Raw genomic sequence first — 16400 nt, 5'->3', positions numbered from 1 at the left:
CCTTCCTCCCGTGCCGCTCGCCGGATCCCCGCCGCCACCGCGCCGGCACCGCGCCGCCGCCCGCCATCGCCGCACGTCGCCGCCTCCGCCTCGGTCGCCGACCGGCCGCCGCCATCGCCCGCGGCCGCGCCGCCCTTGCCACGCCGCCACCGTCCACGCTGTCCTCCTCCTCTCCCTCGTCTCCGGCAAGCCCTGACAAGCTCCGGCCGCCACGAGCTCTCCAGTGAATAGTACCTCACCGGATTCCGCCTCGGTTCGCGTGCTGGGTCAAACCCTAGATCCGGAGGTGTTTTTATTCTTCTAAGTCCCGAAATTCCAGTTTCAAGTGCCCATGTTCATATCCTCGTAACTTTGCATCCGTAGATCCGATTCATGCATATAGCGTATCAAAATGTTCATCTCAGAGAGTACATCATTTCATTCCATTGCATCATTTTCATTTGAGTTCATCTTGATGCCCGAAATGCTGTTAGAAGAGGGCTACTTGATATAATTGTCAGATCTGCTACTCCATTTAGGTTTTTGTCATTTTTGCCATGATTATTGTGTGCATGATATGCCCTGATGTTCTACATATGTTTTGTTAAAGGTTTTGTCATCTTTCCATAGGTGCAACCCATGTATTTTGGTGATGTGTGTGGTGACTAGTGCAAGCTTGCAAAGTGGTGCACTTGGTAATTCTGTTTTCAGGGACTTAGCATTTCCACTAAGTCCTTGATCTGTTTATCTCATGATGCCATATGTTCATGTTGTTTCCTGGTGATCCATGCCTCTTTTGAGGATGATCAGTAAGGGAGTTTTATTAATCTTGTAGTTCTCTATCCATCCATGTCTTTGTTTGAATTTATGGAGCATCCTAGCTTGAGTCAATCGAGCTCTACTTTTGCTACTTTGTGAATCTGGGCAGATTGTCAACTTGTTTGCAATTTTGCTGATGATGTTGTAGTTGATCCGTGCATGCTATGTTGTTGTTCTTGCCATGTCTAGCTTGAATTTTGTGTGATCTTGATGGATGTATGCTTAGATTGTCATGACTTGCACCGTAGTGAGTGCATCGAGTTTGTAAACATGCCTACTTGAGTTATGTTTCAGCATGTGCCAGCTTTCGCTAAGTCTGAAAACTGATTATGTTTTTGCTATGTTCACATGCTTGCAATTGTATTTTCTGATCCCTTTCGGCTCAAGGTCACTAAGGGACTTTTGTTAAGCTCTTTGAGTAGCTCCATGCCATGCTTTACTTTGCCATGTTCAGGTCCTGTAGCATGTAGTTTTGTTGCTCCGAAGAGTGCTACCTGATCTGAAATTCCAAACAAGTGTTAATTTCAATAAGTCTGAGATCTGTTTACCATATGCATTTTTGCCATGCTTGTTTGAACCTGTTAATGGATGAATTGGTCGTAGCTCAGTGCTAGACTTTTGTTAAGTATCTTGAATGCATCCCTGCCATATATTTTGTTGTCATGTTTGGGTGTTGTAGCATGTTCATCTCATTGCTTTTAGATGGCTACTTGCTGTAAATCGCAGACCGGTGTCGTATTTGAATCGCTTGCCATTTCCAAACCGTAACTCCGAATCCGGTGTTCTTTATATCGTTTTCAAGCGATTTCATCTCTTCTTTCTAGTGGAACACTTGGATTTCCAAGTTGAGGCCAGGTTCTTGCATTTCCTGCCATATCTTGCATTTTGCATCCCGCATCGCATCCCGCATAGCATATCATCATTGCATCATATTGTTTGATCCTTGCACGTGGTTGATTTTGCCCTTGTTGTTTGTTTGTCTTGTTTGGGTAGAGCCGGGAGACGAGTTCTCTAACGAGGAGCCTGTTGAGTTTGCTTTCGAGGATCCAATCAACTCTGACAACTTTGCAGGCAAGATGATCATACCCTCGAAATCACTACTATCTTTGCTATGCTAGATTGCTCGCTCTTTTGCTATGCCAATGCTACGATGCCTACCACTTTGTTTCAAGCCTCCCAAATTGCCATGTCAAACCTCTAACCCACCTTGTCCTAGCAAACCATTGATTGGCTATGTTACCACTTTGCTCAGCCCCTCTTATAGCGTTGCTAGTTGCAAGTGAAGATTGAAGGCCATTCCTTGTTGGAACATTTATTTACTTGTTGGGATATCATTATATTGCTATATTATCTTAATGCATCTATATACTTGGTAAAGGGTGGAAGGCTCGGCCTCTCGCCTAGTGTTTTGTTCCACTCTTGCCGCCCTAGTTTCCGTCATATCGGTGTTATGTTCCCGGATTTGTGCGTTCCTTACGCGGTTGGGTGATAATGGGAACCCCTTGATGTTTCGCCTTGATTAAAGCTTTTCCAGCAATGCCCAACCTTGGTTTTACCATTTGCCACCTAGCCTCTTTTTCCCTTAGGTTTCCGGAGCCCGAGGGTCATCTTATTTTAAACCCCCCCCCCCCGGGCCAGTGCTCCTCTGAGTGTTGGTCCACCTGTCAGCTGCCGGTGGCCACCAGGGGCAACTCTGGGCTGGCCTACCCGTACCTAAGACAATCTGAGTGTGCCCTAAGAAAGACATATGTGCAGCTCCTATCGGGATTTGTCGGCACATTTGGGCGGTGTTGCTGGTCTTGTTTTAACCTGTCGAAGTGTCTTGAAGAACCGAGATACCGAGTCTGATCGGAACGTCTTGGGAGGAGGTCTATTCCTTCATTGACCATGAGAGCTTGTCATGGGCTAAGTTGGGACTCCCCTGCAGGGATTTGAACTTTCGAAAGTCGTGCCTGCAGTTATGGGCAGATGGGAATTTGTTAATGTCCGGTTGTAGATAACTTGAACCTTAACTTAATTAAAATGAATCAACTGAGTGTGTTACCGTGATGGCCTCTTCTCGGCGAAGTTCGGGAAGTGGACACGGTGTTGGAGTAATGTTTGCGCAGGTTGCACTCTAGTTTCTCGCTCGCGCTTTGCCTCCTCTTCTCGCTCTCTTGTGCGAATAAGTTAGCCACCATATTTGCTAGTCGCTTGCTGCAGCTCCACATAGTTTACCTTGCCTTACCTATAAGCTTAAATAGTCTTGATCGCGAGGGTGCGAGATTGCTGAGTCCCTATGGCTCACAGATTACTATTACACCAGATGCAGGGCCTGATGATTCCGCTCCAGGTGACGCGTTTGAGCTCAAGTGGGAGTTCGACGAGGACTCTCAATGATACTATGTTTCTTTTCCTGATGATCAGTAGTGGTGCCCAGTTGGGGGTGATCGGGACCGTGTCGCATGTTGGGTTCTCTTTTATTTTGGCGCCGTAGTCGGGCCATGAGTGTTTGGATGATGTAATGTTACTTATGTACTTGATTGACGTGGCAAGTGTAAGCCAACTATGTTATCTCCCCTTTTATTATCTATATTACATGGGATGTTGTGAAGATTGCCTAACTTGCGACATATGCCTTCAACGCGATTATGCCTCTAAGTCGTGCCTCGACACGTGGGAGATATAGTCACATCGAGGGTGTTACACTAGCCCAGTGGGGAGTGAGTCGGAGTGGCCGAGAGAGTGTCATGGCAGTAGGTCGGTTTCGTCGGAACACCGTTGGTCCACCCAAATGGGAGTGCGAGGCCATGGGTTCCGTGGTGTGGGTACAGTGAGCTACCTCTGCAGAGTGTTTATAAAGTCAATCGATAGCAACACAGTTTGTAGTAGGTCACACTATAAGGTCTTGGTCGAAATGGAGGATAAACCTGAAATAATTAAGTAAATTAATGTGATAACAAGAATGTGTGACTTGGACTATGAGATAGTCGTGAGAAGTCACGACAATTCTACGCAACTCAATGACCCACGGAGAGAGTTGGGGATTTCGTTATTTTCATATTTGAGTTTTCTCAAATTTTGAGAATAGGATCATTTGATTTTATTTATTTTATCATCAATTATTTCTATTACAAAAATATGAGAGAGGGAATAAAATGACTTTCCCAAAATAAAGAAATATTGAGGATTTAATAATAAAATCAAATAGGATTTTATTTCGAAGTTTTTCGGTGTTTTATTTGAATTTAGGAAAAATGTGTGTTTTTCAAAATTGCATTTAGGTCCCAAATAAATGTTCACCTTGTGCGGCTTGATTTTAGAAGCCCGCGAAAATTTATTTCAGAATTTTTGGAGTCAACTTAGTATTTCTTTTCATTTTTCTTCTGCACGTAATTATTTTAAAAAAAATCGAACCGACCTAGGGCCGTGTCTGACTAGGACTCCCGGCCCGTTAGGCTATTTAAGCCGGGGGGAGGTCCACCGCCCGAGGTCCACCGCCACCTCGAAATCCGCGCCGGGTTTTTTTTTCAAAAAACCGTTCGGTTTTTCTGTCGGTTCTTTTTTATAATCGTTTTTTTAATAGATCGGTTTTTCTAGTTTATTTAATTTAGCGAGCGTTCGTCGTTTTTCTTTTCTCGGATTAAATCCGCGATTTTTCTGATCGCGATTCCTGATCCGATTTTCTTTTTAGTATAACTTTTCGCTCGTTTATCGGAATCAGGTGATTCAAGCGCCTAGAGTTTCGTCTCGAAACCCTCTATCCATTTAACCAACTTAAACAAGATTTTGCTACTGTAAAAATTTGCCCTAGATCCATATTAGTAGAACGAAGTTGTTTTCTTTCGCCGTTTGACTTTCGTTGCTTCGTTCGATTTGATTCTTTTGCCAACCGGAGTTCTTGAGTTGAACCTTCTGTTTAGATCTCTTATTTGAGTTTTACCTGTGCATTAGGTGAGTACTTATTGTGTGCTTGTTTGTTTGTCTGCAATAGAATACCCGTAGTGCGCTGCTTGTTACTTCGAATCGCTAGGTTTCCTGGATCATCAGCAAGGCAAGTAACACTTTGATCATACCTTTTCTACTACCTAGTTTTATTGCATTAGATCAACCCTCACACATTGCATGGTTAGGATCTAATTAAATTGTGGGAGTGGAAGTAGATGAGGTAGTACCTATTACCTGTTTATTATCAAACCTTGGGAGTTACTTCTACGTTTCCTTATTATGCCATGCTATGCTAGTAGACGTGGATTGGGTGAGTGATATCCATGACAGATGTGAGTTTTGTTAATTAATGGTTATCTAAGGTGGCAACTTAAACACACATCTGGGTGGATTGAGGCACTTGGGTATTCCAGGACTTGCCTGTTTTCTTTTGGACCGCCACCCAGGCTCAAAGGGATCATGAGACTATTCATACTAGAAACTTCCGTGTGCAGCCACAAGCTATTATGGGCTCTAGCATAGTTGACTAAGTCGTGCGAACTCTTACAGTGGTAGACTAGCAGATGTAGGGGATGTAGGTGGTACGGTCTACCCAATCGTAAGGTGCTAGCGCTTCAGAAAGACTATGTCTCGGTCATCTGTCTTCTCAAACACCCTGTAGTGCGAGAAACCCAACGAAGGCGATTGAGTCTTGTGGGGAAAAGTGCGCAAACCTCTGCAGAGTGTAATAAACTAATCATGGTTAGCCGTGTCCCTGGTTATGGACATCTTGAGTATCTAGTACCTGAATTATCATGTGAATCTCAACATGTTACTCTAAATTAATTTTGTTGGTTTATGTTTAATGATGATGCTTAATTGGGATTGAGAATGTTGTCAACCATTCTCAATGTTTAACAACTACCATGATTGTTAAATAAATTTTATTCCTTTGAAGTAGGGAAAAATTGGCTTTACGCAAAACTGTAACCATAGAGCTTTCCACCAGCCAAATATGCATATAGTATAGCTATTTCATTCCATTACTCTCTATGTGTTACATTGCCAGCATATTCCATGTGCTGACCCGTTTCGGGCTGCAATGTTAATGTTGCAGACTTTTTAGACGACGATTAAGGAGTTTTAGGTCGTGGTTCTATACTCAGTGATGCCGTTGGAGTTGATGGACTCACTTATCTTCCAAGCCTTCCGTTGTTATCGTTATTAGATGGCCTTAAGCCATATTTATTGTAATAAGTTCTCTTTTGAGACACTCGATGTAATAAGTGTGTGATTGCTACTCTGCTATAAATCCTCCGAGTACTGTGTGGTGTCAGCATTACTGATCCAGGGATGACACCGGAGCATAGAGATCAGACTGTTTGAGGGCTGGTCGCTACAAGAAATAACACCATGGTAATTTTGCGGAAAACAGCGTTAGTCCGGGTTAGTTCCATTCAAATCATGCAAGTTAGAGTCCAAAACAAGGTCAAAAATGTTTGGAAAAGTAGATACGATGGAGACGTATCAATAGCCCTCTCCTAGCTCCTTCTACCCATATAAACACCTCCTCCTCCAAAATTCTCGGGCAAACCCTAGCACCATCCTCCTCGCACCGCCGAACACGTCCACCGCGCCGCCGGACGCGTCCAGCCACCGCCTCCCGAGCCGACCACCGTCCGCCACCTGTCCACCACGCCTTCCCCGCCACCGCGGCCTGCCAGGCCCAGGCGCGACAAGCACAGGCCCACGCAGCCGACCGAGCCGCCTCCCGCGCCACTCCGGCTCTCCATCGCCCGCCGCCGCAGCGCCCTCGCCAGCGCCCCTCTCCGCCGCCCACCGTCCCCCGCCACCTCGGCGCCACGACGCCGCCGCCAAGTCACCCCTCAGCGCCGCGCCTCGCCGTCCCTGCGTCGCTTCACCGGAGCGCCTCCTCGCGCCGCCGCCAGCGCCGGATCCGGCGAGATCTGTCCGGATCTTGCGCCGCCCAGCCTTCCCCGACCTCCGGTGACCAACTACAGCCACCTCCTCCTCTCTGATCTACACGCCTCCATCCCGACGCCGCCTCAAACCCCGATCCAAACAGGAGCCCGCACGTCACCGTTCCGGAACCCCGAGATCCAGTTTTCCGCGAGGTTGTTTTTTTCACTAAGTCCCCAGAAAATCCTTGTCATGTGTGCATGTTTGATTGATGATATCTTTGTGCATGTTGCTCCATTTTGTGTGTATATTACGTCAAATTGTTCATCTCTGAGTGCTCTAGATGATGGTATACTTTGCGTGCATGTTACTATTTATCTTGTTGTCTTAATCATTGTTGCATAAGTGCTAAATAATGTTGTCTGCTGGAAACTATCATAACTTCTCGATTTGTCATTTTCATAGCATTTTGTGTGTTTATCTTTTGAGCATCATGTCAGCATGTTTTCGGAGCATATTCATGCCATCTTTACAGTGGTGCAATCCATGTATTTTTATATGCCATATGGTGACTAGAACAAGCATGCAAGGTAGGCTACTTCCTGTTGCTGATTTCAGTGAGTTAGTGTTTTCTGCTAAGTCTGAACCTGCTACATTATCTTGCCATGTTAACTTGATGCTACAAGTGACTCCATGCATTTTTTGGTGATGCTTAGTAAGGATGTTTTGTAGATATTGTTATGCTCTATCCATCCATGCCCTTTTTGCAATTATTGGATAATGTAGCTTGTCATCAGCATGCTCTCCATTTGCTAACTTATGTTGCTGTCAGTCTGTTAACTGTAAGTTCATTTTTGCCATGTGAATAGCTGGTGATCTATGTATCCTATGAGAATGTTCTTGCCATGAGTAGCTCCATAATTATGTCTTCTTGTTGTTGGTTGCATCCATATGCCATGAAATTCTTTGTGGTGAGTTGCACAAGCTCGCAAACATGCCTACATGAATTTGTTTCTACCATGCCATGTAATTCTACAAAGTCTGAAATCTGTTGATATCACTTGCCATGTTTGCATTGATGCTATCATCTTTTATGGGGATCTTTGGAACAAGTTCAGTAAGGGGGTTTTGTTAATTGCTTTTAGTGCTAGCATGCCATGCATAAGTTTATCATGATATGTTCCTGTAGCATATAGTTTACTAGGAATAAACATTGCAACTTGATGTTGTTTCTGTCAAGGTTAGTGAAAAACTGCTAAGTCTGTAAACTGCTATCATTTGCATTTTTGCCATGCTGTTTTAAACATGTTCTAGTGAGTTCTAGCAGTAGCTCAGTGTGCATGATTTGTAGAGCTTCACTTGTACTTCACTGATATGTCTTTTGTTTTCATGCTTGGGTGTTGTAGCATATTTAAACCTTGCATCTAAGTGGCCATGTTGTTGTGTTAAGCAGATTGCATTGTATCTTGTTTTGCTCGTCTGTTGGAAACCATGCATCCGTTTCCGGTGATCTTCATATCGTTTTCAACCGAAATCTCTCAATCTATCCAGTGTCGTGCTTGGTTTGCCAAGTTAATGCCATGATCATCTTTCCCCTCCCGGAGTACCCATATGCATTGCACATCATATCTTGCATTCCATGCCATGTCTTGCCTCATGTTGCTTGTGCATTGCACCGTGATAGATTGTTGTTTCGTTGCTTGTGTTCTTGCTTTGGGTAGAGCCGGGAGACGAGTTCACTTTCGAGGACCCTGTCGAGTACGTTCATGGGGAGCAAGGATTCGATACCTCTGAAAACATTACAGGCAACATGATCATTACCCCCGATATCACTTCTATCTTCGCTTGCTAGTTGTTTGTTCAATCGCTATGTCGTGCTACCTACCACTTGTTTATCAAGCCTCCCATACTGCCATGTCAAGCGTCTAACCCACCTTCCTAGCAAACCATTGTTTTGCTATCTTACCGCTTTTTGCTCAGCCCCTCTTATATTGTTGCTAGTTGCAGGTGCAACGCAGGTTGTTCCACGTTGGAACATGGATATGTTGGGATATCACAATATCTCTTATTTAATTAATGCATCTATACACTTGGTAAAGGGTGGAAGGATTGTCCTTTTTCTTGATGTTTTGTTCCACTCTTTCCGCCTTAGTTCCCGTCATACCGGTGTTATATTCCTTGATTTTGCGTCCCTAACACGTTGAGGGTTTATGGGCCTCTATTGACAGTTCGCTTTGAACAAAACTGTTGCTTGTGCTCCTCGTGAGTGTTGGTCCAACCTATCAACCACCGGTGGCCGCCAGGGGCAACTCTGGATTGGCCAACTGGAAGTTTGAACAATCCGATTGTGTCTTGAGACAAGATACGCGTGGCTACTATTACGGTGTTGGCACATCGGGAAGTCTTCTGGTTTTGTTTTACCATTGTAGAAATGTCTTGTGCACCAGGATTCTGAGTCTGGTCGGAGGGTCCCGAGATGGAGGATTGTCTCCACGGATCGTGAGCTTGTCATGGGCTAAGTTGGGACACCCCTGCAGGGTTTAAACTTTCGAGAGCCATGCCCGCGGTTATGTGGCAGATGGGAGTTTTTAATATCCGGTTGTAGTGAACTTGAAACCAAACTATTTAAAATACACCAACCGCGTGCGTAACCGTGATGGTCTCTTTTTGACGAGGTTCGGGAAGAGAACACGGTGGGGATATGTTTGAACGTTAGTAGTTCAGGATCACTTCTTGATCATTACTAGATTACGACCGTTGCGTAGTTTCTCATCTTATTCATGTATACGTAACCTAGCCACCATACAATACTTAGTGCTTGCTGCAACTCCACCTTATATCCATACCTTACCTTTAAGCTTCGATAGTCTTGACATCGTGGGTAATAGAATTGTTGAGTCCCCATGGCTCACAGTGTAGTACAAACACAGTTGCAGGTGCCAATGAGACTGATGCGGGTGATGCCACCGAGCTCAAGTGGGAGTTCGACGAAGACCTTGCATGTTACTATGTTTCCTTTCTGGATGATCAGTAGTGGTGCCTAGTAGGGACGACCGGGACTTATCTTGGGTGGTTGTCTTTTATTCGTTCGATTTCGTCTGTAGTCGGGCTTTGTGTTCATCTTGAGTGATTGTATAACTTGATCTTATTGTGTGACATTGTGGCGAGTGTAAGCCAAATCTCATATTCTATCTATTCAGTACATGAGATGAGCAAAGATACAATCACTCTTTCGACCATACCAATATGCGTTTATGCCCCAAGTCGTGCCTCGACACATATGGAGTATAGTCGCATATTGGGCATTACAAGTTGGTATCAAAGACAGCCCGACTTAGGAGCCCCTGCTTGATCAAACTGCTGACGTTGTTGAGTCCAGAACAAAACTATTTTGAGTCTTAGGATTATATATATCGGAGAGTAGGATTCTTTTTACTCCTCATGCCCTTTGTCTCTCTCGTAAGGATTCCCGGCATAGATGTTTTGACTTCCCTCTCCTCATTTTCACTAAAAAAATTAGGATCACGCGGGTATCTTGGGATTGTTCCAATATTATTGTGACGAGAACATCGTTCTTGGCGCCTCCTTACATTTAGGGGTTGTGGCAGTGTCCCGGGGAGTTGAGCTCTGGGGTGTTGTCATCACAATTTTATCGTTGCAAGTTCCGGTAAGCCTGAGCTCGCCGACCTTGAAAATATCTTCTATGCAGTTAGTGGTGAGATAACATCGACGTCACCCAGTACTGGGGAGGGAGTTCGGGAGTATTGTCGCATCTAGTATAGCGGATGCTTTTCGAAGGTCAAGGTACACGATTTCCAGAGTTTTCTTGGTTATGTGTTGACGGATGGATACAATGGAGCATAGGGCTTGTTAGTTGTTTGAGATATATTGTGCCTCCCTGTATCCCCAACACGAGATTGCATAACCAGAAAGTTGCAAGAGTTAATAGGTGGGAATTCAAGTAGCTCTTAGTTATTCTTCTGACATATAATCGGTATGGGATTGGGATATCCTTACCATTTGTTTGTTCCAGTCATACCTTGTTGTTTCATTCACAAACCTTTGCCTAAGTGGCTTCTCACCCTAATGGTCGTGTAATGTTAACTTTCAAATGCATTCATTCAATCTACGTTCAGATGTTTATTATGAAGTCTTCTTTGCACATGTCTATCTGTTGATTCATCTTGTCTATCATGGTTCTAACGGAAGCCACCTTCTTTAGGATGGCTTCCCCGACACGTCTGCATCCGGAACGTACAGATCGAGAGTAGTCCAACTCTCCGCCACCTCCTCTGACTCCGGAGGCATGGAAAGATTTGATTACGGCCACCAACGCCAACACTCAGATGTCAATTCAGCTCATGCAAGAGCGGAATCAAGGACAAGGCAACCAAGGCCAAGGCAACAACAATCAGCCTCAGTTTGCTACCCTCAACCAGTTTCTTGCAAATCAGCCAAAGTCTTTCAACGCTTGTGTTGAGGCCATGGACACTGATGATTGGCTTGTGGACATCAACAAGCATTTTGAATGCAGCAACGTCAGGCCTGAGGACTACGTCAAATTCGCTTCTTTTCAACTCAAGGACCAAGTAGCAAATTGGTATCAGCAGTACAAAGACTCTAGAGGGGGTCTAGTGATTACCTGGACAGACTTCTGCCAGAACTTTTGAGCTCATCACATTCCAACAAGTATTGGCGAGAGCAAGCGTGAGGAATTCCGCAATCTTAAGCAATCAAGCATGTCCGTTTATCAATACAATGTCAAGTTTCAGAATCTTGCTCGCTTTGCAAGGCAAGACGTTCCTGATGAAAATAGCATGATCTATCACTTCACGGGTGGCCTCAGAGAGGATGTGCAGTTAGCTCTCGTTCTTGTTGAGCCTACTCAGTTCGATCAGTTCTATAACATGGCGCTCAAGCAAGAAGCTGCCCAACTCAAGTGTTAGGCTTCTAAGAAGAGACTCAAGGATGCAGTCCAGTCTTCCTCTTCCTCTCAAGTGGCAGCTAAGCAACAAAAGTTCTGTCTTCCTCCACCTCCTCCGTTTCGCCAGCCCTACCAGCAGAAGCACACTGGTGGTCGTGGATCTTCCCACCCACCCAGCCCAAGCAATCAGAACAAGTCTCAGTCTTAGGCTCCGAGGACAGGTGGTCCTCCTCCTCCACCTTTCCGTACGCTTTCAGAGGTCACTTGTCACAAGTGTGGTATCAAAGGTCACCATTCCAACAAGTGCACTCAAAGGCGCCTTTCGGCTCCTCCTTCTTTGAGGTCTTCAAGCAATGCAGTTGTCAAGGAAAATCCAAAGTTTGCAAAGGTGAACATGTTAAATGCAGCTCAAGTAGAGTATTCTTCAGATGTGATCATGGGTAACCTCTCAGTTAACACTATTCTTCCCAAAGTGTTGCTTGATTCTGGTGCACCGCTTTCTTTCATTTCAAGACCTTTTGCATGAAAGCATGAATTCGTTTTTCAAGATTTGGCTAGGCCATTGTCTGTTGTTTCTCCGGATAAAGTGATGAACTCAAGCAGCTTTATTCCAAATGTCGGTATCAAGATGGGAAATTATAAATTTCTGGCTTCTCCAAATGTACTCGGCGCTTCCGATATTGATCTCATTCTTGGCACCGATTGGCTTTCTAAGCACAACGCCTTTCTTGATTGTGCTGCCAAGGAGATTAAATTGACGCATCCTTCTAAAGATGTGATCATCTTTGCCTCGTGATGAAACCATTCGGTTGTTCTCTTTCAATGAGAAAGGCAAGATCGACGCTATTTCCCAGATTCCAGTTGCTTGTGAGTATCAGGATGTCTTTCTTGAAGAGCTTCCGGGTATGCCTCCTCACCGACCAGTCGAGTTCGTTATTGATCTTGAGCCTGGTATAGAACCCATTTGCAAGCACCCATACAAGCTTGGGCCAAAAGAGCTGAAAGAATTGAAGAAACAACTCGATGAACAGGAATGTTTGGGTCTGATCAGACCAAGTTCATCTCCTCGGGGATGTGCTGTTCTCTTTGTCCAAAAGAAGGATGGCACGAAATGACTTTGTGTCGATTACTGCCCATTGAACAAGAAGATAATCAAGAACAAATACCCACTTCCCAATATCAGCGAGTTATTCGTGCAACTCAAAGGTGCAAAGGTGTTTTCCAAGCTTGACCTCCGTATCGGGTATCACCAGATTCGCATTCGTGAAAAAGCTATCCCAAAGACAACATTCAGAACGAGCTTTGGTTCTTATGAATACATTGTCATGTCTTTCAGGCTTGCAAATGCCCCTCCAACATTCTCTCGTATGATGAACTTCATCTTCAACCCCTACACAAATGAATTCGTCCGAGTGTATCTCGACGATATCCTGGTTTTCTCCAAGAATAAAAAGCATCATGCCAAGCATTTGTGATTGGTGCTCGACAAGATCAGAGAGTATCAATTCTATGCAAATCTCTCCAAATGTCAGTTTTGGCTTGATGAAGTTCTTTACCTTGGTCACATCATCTCCACCAATGGCATTTCAATTAATCTGGAGAAGGTTTCTACAATTGTCAACTGGAAGCCTCCTCAGAATGTCAAGCAGCTCCGCAGTTTCCTTGGGCTTGCAAGCTATTGTAGAAGGTTTGTGGAAAACTTCTCGAAAATTTCTAATCATCTTTCCAATCTCCTCCAGAAGCATGTCAAGTACTCCTGGACTCCTAAGTGTGACATTGCCTTCATTACTCTCAAAGAGAAACTCGTCACAGCTCCTGTCCTTACTCCCCCAGATGAGTCCAAGCCCTACCAAGTTTTCTATGATGCCTAATTGCAAGCTCCCGGTGCAGTCTTAATGCAAGAGAAGAAATTTGTGGCTTACACTTCACGTCAGTTGAAGCCAAATGAGAGGAACTATCCCGCTCACGATCTTGAGTTGGCGGCAGTTATCCATGCATTAATCACTGGGAAACATCTTTTGTTGGGTAGGCAAGTGGAAATTTTCACCGATCACAAGAGCCTCAAATATATATTCATTCAACCCAACCTCAACCTCCGGCAAACTTGTTAGGTCGAAATGATTCGAGAGTACAATCCAAGCATTGAATACACTCCAGGCAAGGCTAATGTGATTGCAGATGCGTTGAGCAGAAAGGCATATTGCAGCAGCTTAATTCTCAAGCCATTCCAACCTGATCTTTGTGAAGCATTCCGAAAGATCAACCTCCAAGTTGTTCCTCAACATTTTCATGCCAACCTTCAAGTCGCTCCAACTTTGGAAGATCAAATTCATGAAGCACAACTCCTTGATACCATGGTGAAGAAGGTGAAACATGGTGTTGCCAAGGGCCTTCCCAAATACAAGTGCTATCGCATTGATGACAAGTATGCCTTATCTTTCGAGGACCTGATTGTGGTTCCAAAAGGTGATCTAAGGAAGGTCACGATGAACAAAGTGCACAATTCTCTTCTTTCCATCCACCTAGGAAGCTCGAAGATGTAGTAGCATGACCTCAAGTAGTCGTATTGGTGGACTCACATGAAGCGAGAGATTGCTCAATTCATGAATGAATGTGATGTCCGTCGAAGGGTGAAAGCAGAACATCAACGTCCATTTGGTCTCCTCCAACCTCTTGCTATTACAGACTAGAACTTTGATCATATTGAAATGGACTTTGTCACTGGCTTTCCCAAGTCCAAGCAAGGATGCTATCTTCGTTGTCATTGAAGCTTACAAAAGTGTCTCATTTCCTTCCGGTCAAAGAATCTATCAATGCAACAAAGTTGGCAGAGCTATACACCGCTAGAATAGTCTCGTTGCATGGGATTCCTCAATCGATCTCTTCAGATCGTCGAAGCATCTTCACTTCCAAGTTCTGGGACTCCTTCTAGAAGGCCATGGGCACAAACATTCATTTCAGCACGGCTTTTCATCCTCAAACAAGTGGCCAAGTCGAGAGAGTCAATCAAATCCATGAAGACATGCTCAGAGCTGGTGTCATATCTTTCAATATGAAGTGGGAAGATTGCCTCCCATATGCCGAGTTCTCCTACAACAACAGCTTCCAAGCAAGTTCGGGCAAGGCCCCATTCGAAATCCTATATGGCAGAAAGTGTCGTACTCCTCTCAATTCGTCCGAGACTGGTGAACCCCAACTTCTTAGCAACGACTTGATTATAGAAGCTGAAGAAATGTGTAAAGTCATCCGTGAAAATCTCAAAGCCACGGAATTGCGCCAAAAGAGTTACTATGATAGCAAGCACCATGACATGACTTTTGAGATTGGAGACCATGTCTATCTCAGTGTCTCTCCAATGAAAGGCACTCAACACTTCGGCATCAAAGGGAAGCTTGCCCCTAGATATGTGGGTCCTTTCAAGATCATTGGAAAAAGAGGCGACCTTTCTTATCAACTTGAGCTCCCATCCAACTTCTCAAATGTGCGTGACGTGTTTCATGTGTCACAACTTTGCAAGTGCTTCAAGACGCTCGAGCGCACTATCAACTTCAAATAGATTGACCTCCAAGAAGACTTGTCTTATCATGAGCATCCCGTTGCCATTCTGGAAGAAACCGAGCACAAAACTCGCAACAACTCAATCAAATTCCTCAAAGTTAAGTGGACTCACCAGTTCGGCCAAGAAGCTACTTGGGAGCGCGAGGATCACCTCCGTTCTGAATATCCGGAGTTCTTTCCGTCCTAGATCTCGGGACGAGATCCACTTGTAGTGGTGGAGAGTTGTAACGTCCCGGATGTAACATTCCATATTTGTACTTCCAACTCTTGCCATTACCGGTAATGTTATGTGTTATATCCTCCGTGGTTTGGGTTTTGTCCTCATTTTGCATTTTGTTCATGTCATGCATTTCATATCATGTCATCATGTGCATCTCACTTGGATTCGTGTTCGTCACTTGCATCCGGTCATTTTCCCCGTTGTCTGTTTTGGAATCCTACACTCACACATGCACCCGTTGCACCTCTCAGATCTCGTTTCGTGAGCGGCAGAAAAACATTCCCGGAATGGGATAAGGTTTTTCGAGTGGCCTTGGTACATCATTGGTAGGCCGCCTGTCAAATTTTGTCCCATTTAGAGGTTGTTTGATGCCCCAATGGTTAACTGTGTAACCGCCGAAACCTGTCTCTCTTCGTAGCCCAGCACCCCTCCACAACAGACCACTAGCCCATCGAAACCACCCTCATGCTCTTCGCCTTTGGATCGCGATCGTGTGGGCGAAAACCACACCTCAATAGCCCTCTCCTAGCCCACTCTACCTATATAAACACCTCCCACTCCAAAAATGTCAGGAAACCCCTAGCACCCTCCTTCTCGCGCCGCCAGACGCGTCTCGCCACCGCTGCCCGAGCCAACCAGTGTCTGCCACGTATCCACCGCACCTTCCCCGCTTGCGCGGCCCGCCTAGGCCCGCGTGGCCGCCCGAGCCGCCTCCCGCCGCTGCAGCGCCCTCACCGGCGCCCCTCTCCGTCGCCCGCCGTCACCCGCCACCTCCGCACCGCGCCACCGCCGCCGAGTCGCCCCTCAGCACCGAGCCTCTGCATCCTCGCACCGCTTTGTAGAAGTGCCGCCTTGCGCCTCCGTCGGCGCCAGATCCGGCGAGATCCGGCCGGATCTCACGCCGCCCGGCCTTCCCCAACCTCCGGCGACCAACTCCGGCTAGCTCCTCCTCCCTGATCTGCACGCCTCCGTCCCGACGCTGCCCCGAACCCCGATCAAAACAGGAGCCCACACGTCACCGTCTCGGAACCCCGAGATCCAATTTTCCACGAGGTTTTTTTTTCACCAAGTCCC

Source organism: Triticum dicoccoides, chromosome 2A (genome assembly GCF_002162155.2).
Source record: "Triticum dicoccoides isolate Atlit2015 ecotype Zavitan chromosome 2A, WEW_v2.0, whole genome shotgun sequence".
NCBI lineage: Eukaryota > Viridiplantae > Streptophyta > Magnoliopsida > Poales > Poaceae > Triticum > Triticum dicoccoides.
This window is presented reverse-complemented; position numbering follows the sequence as displayed.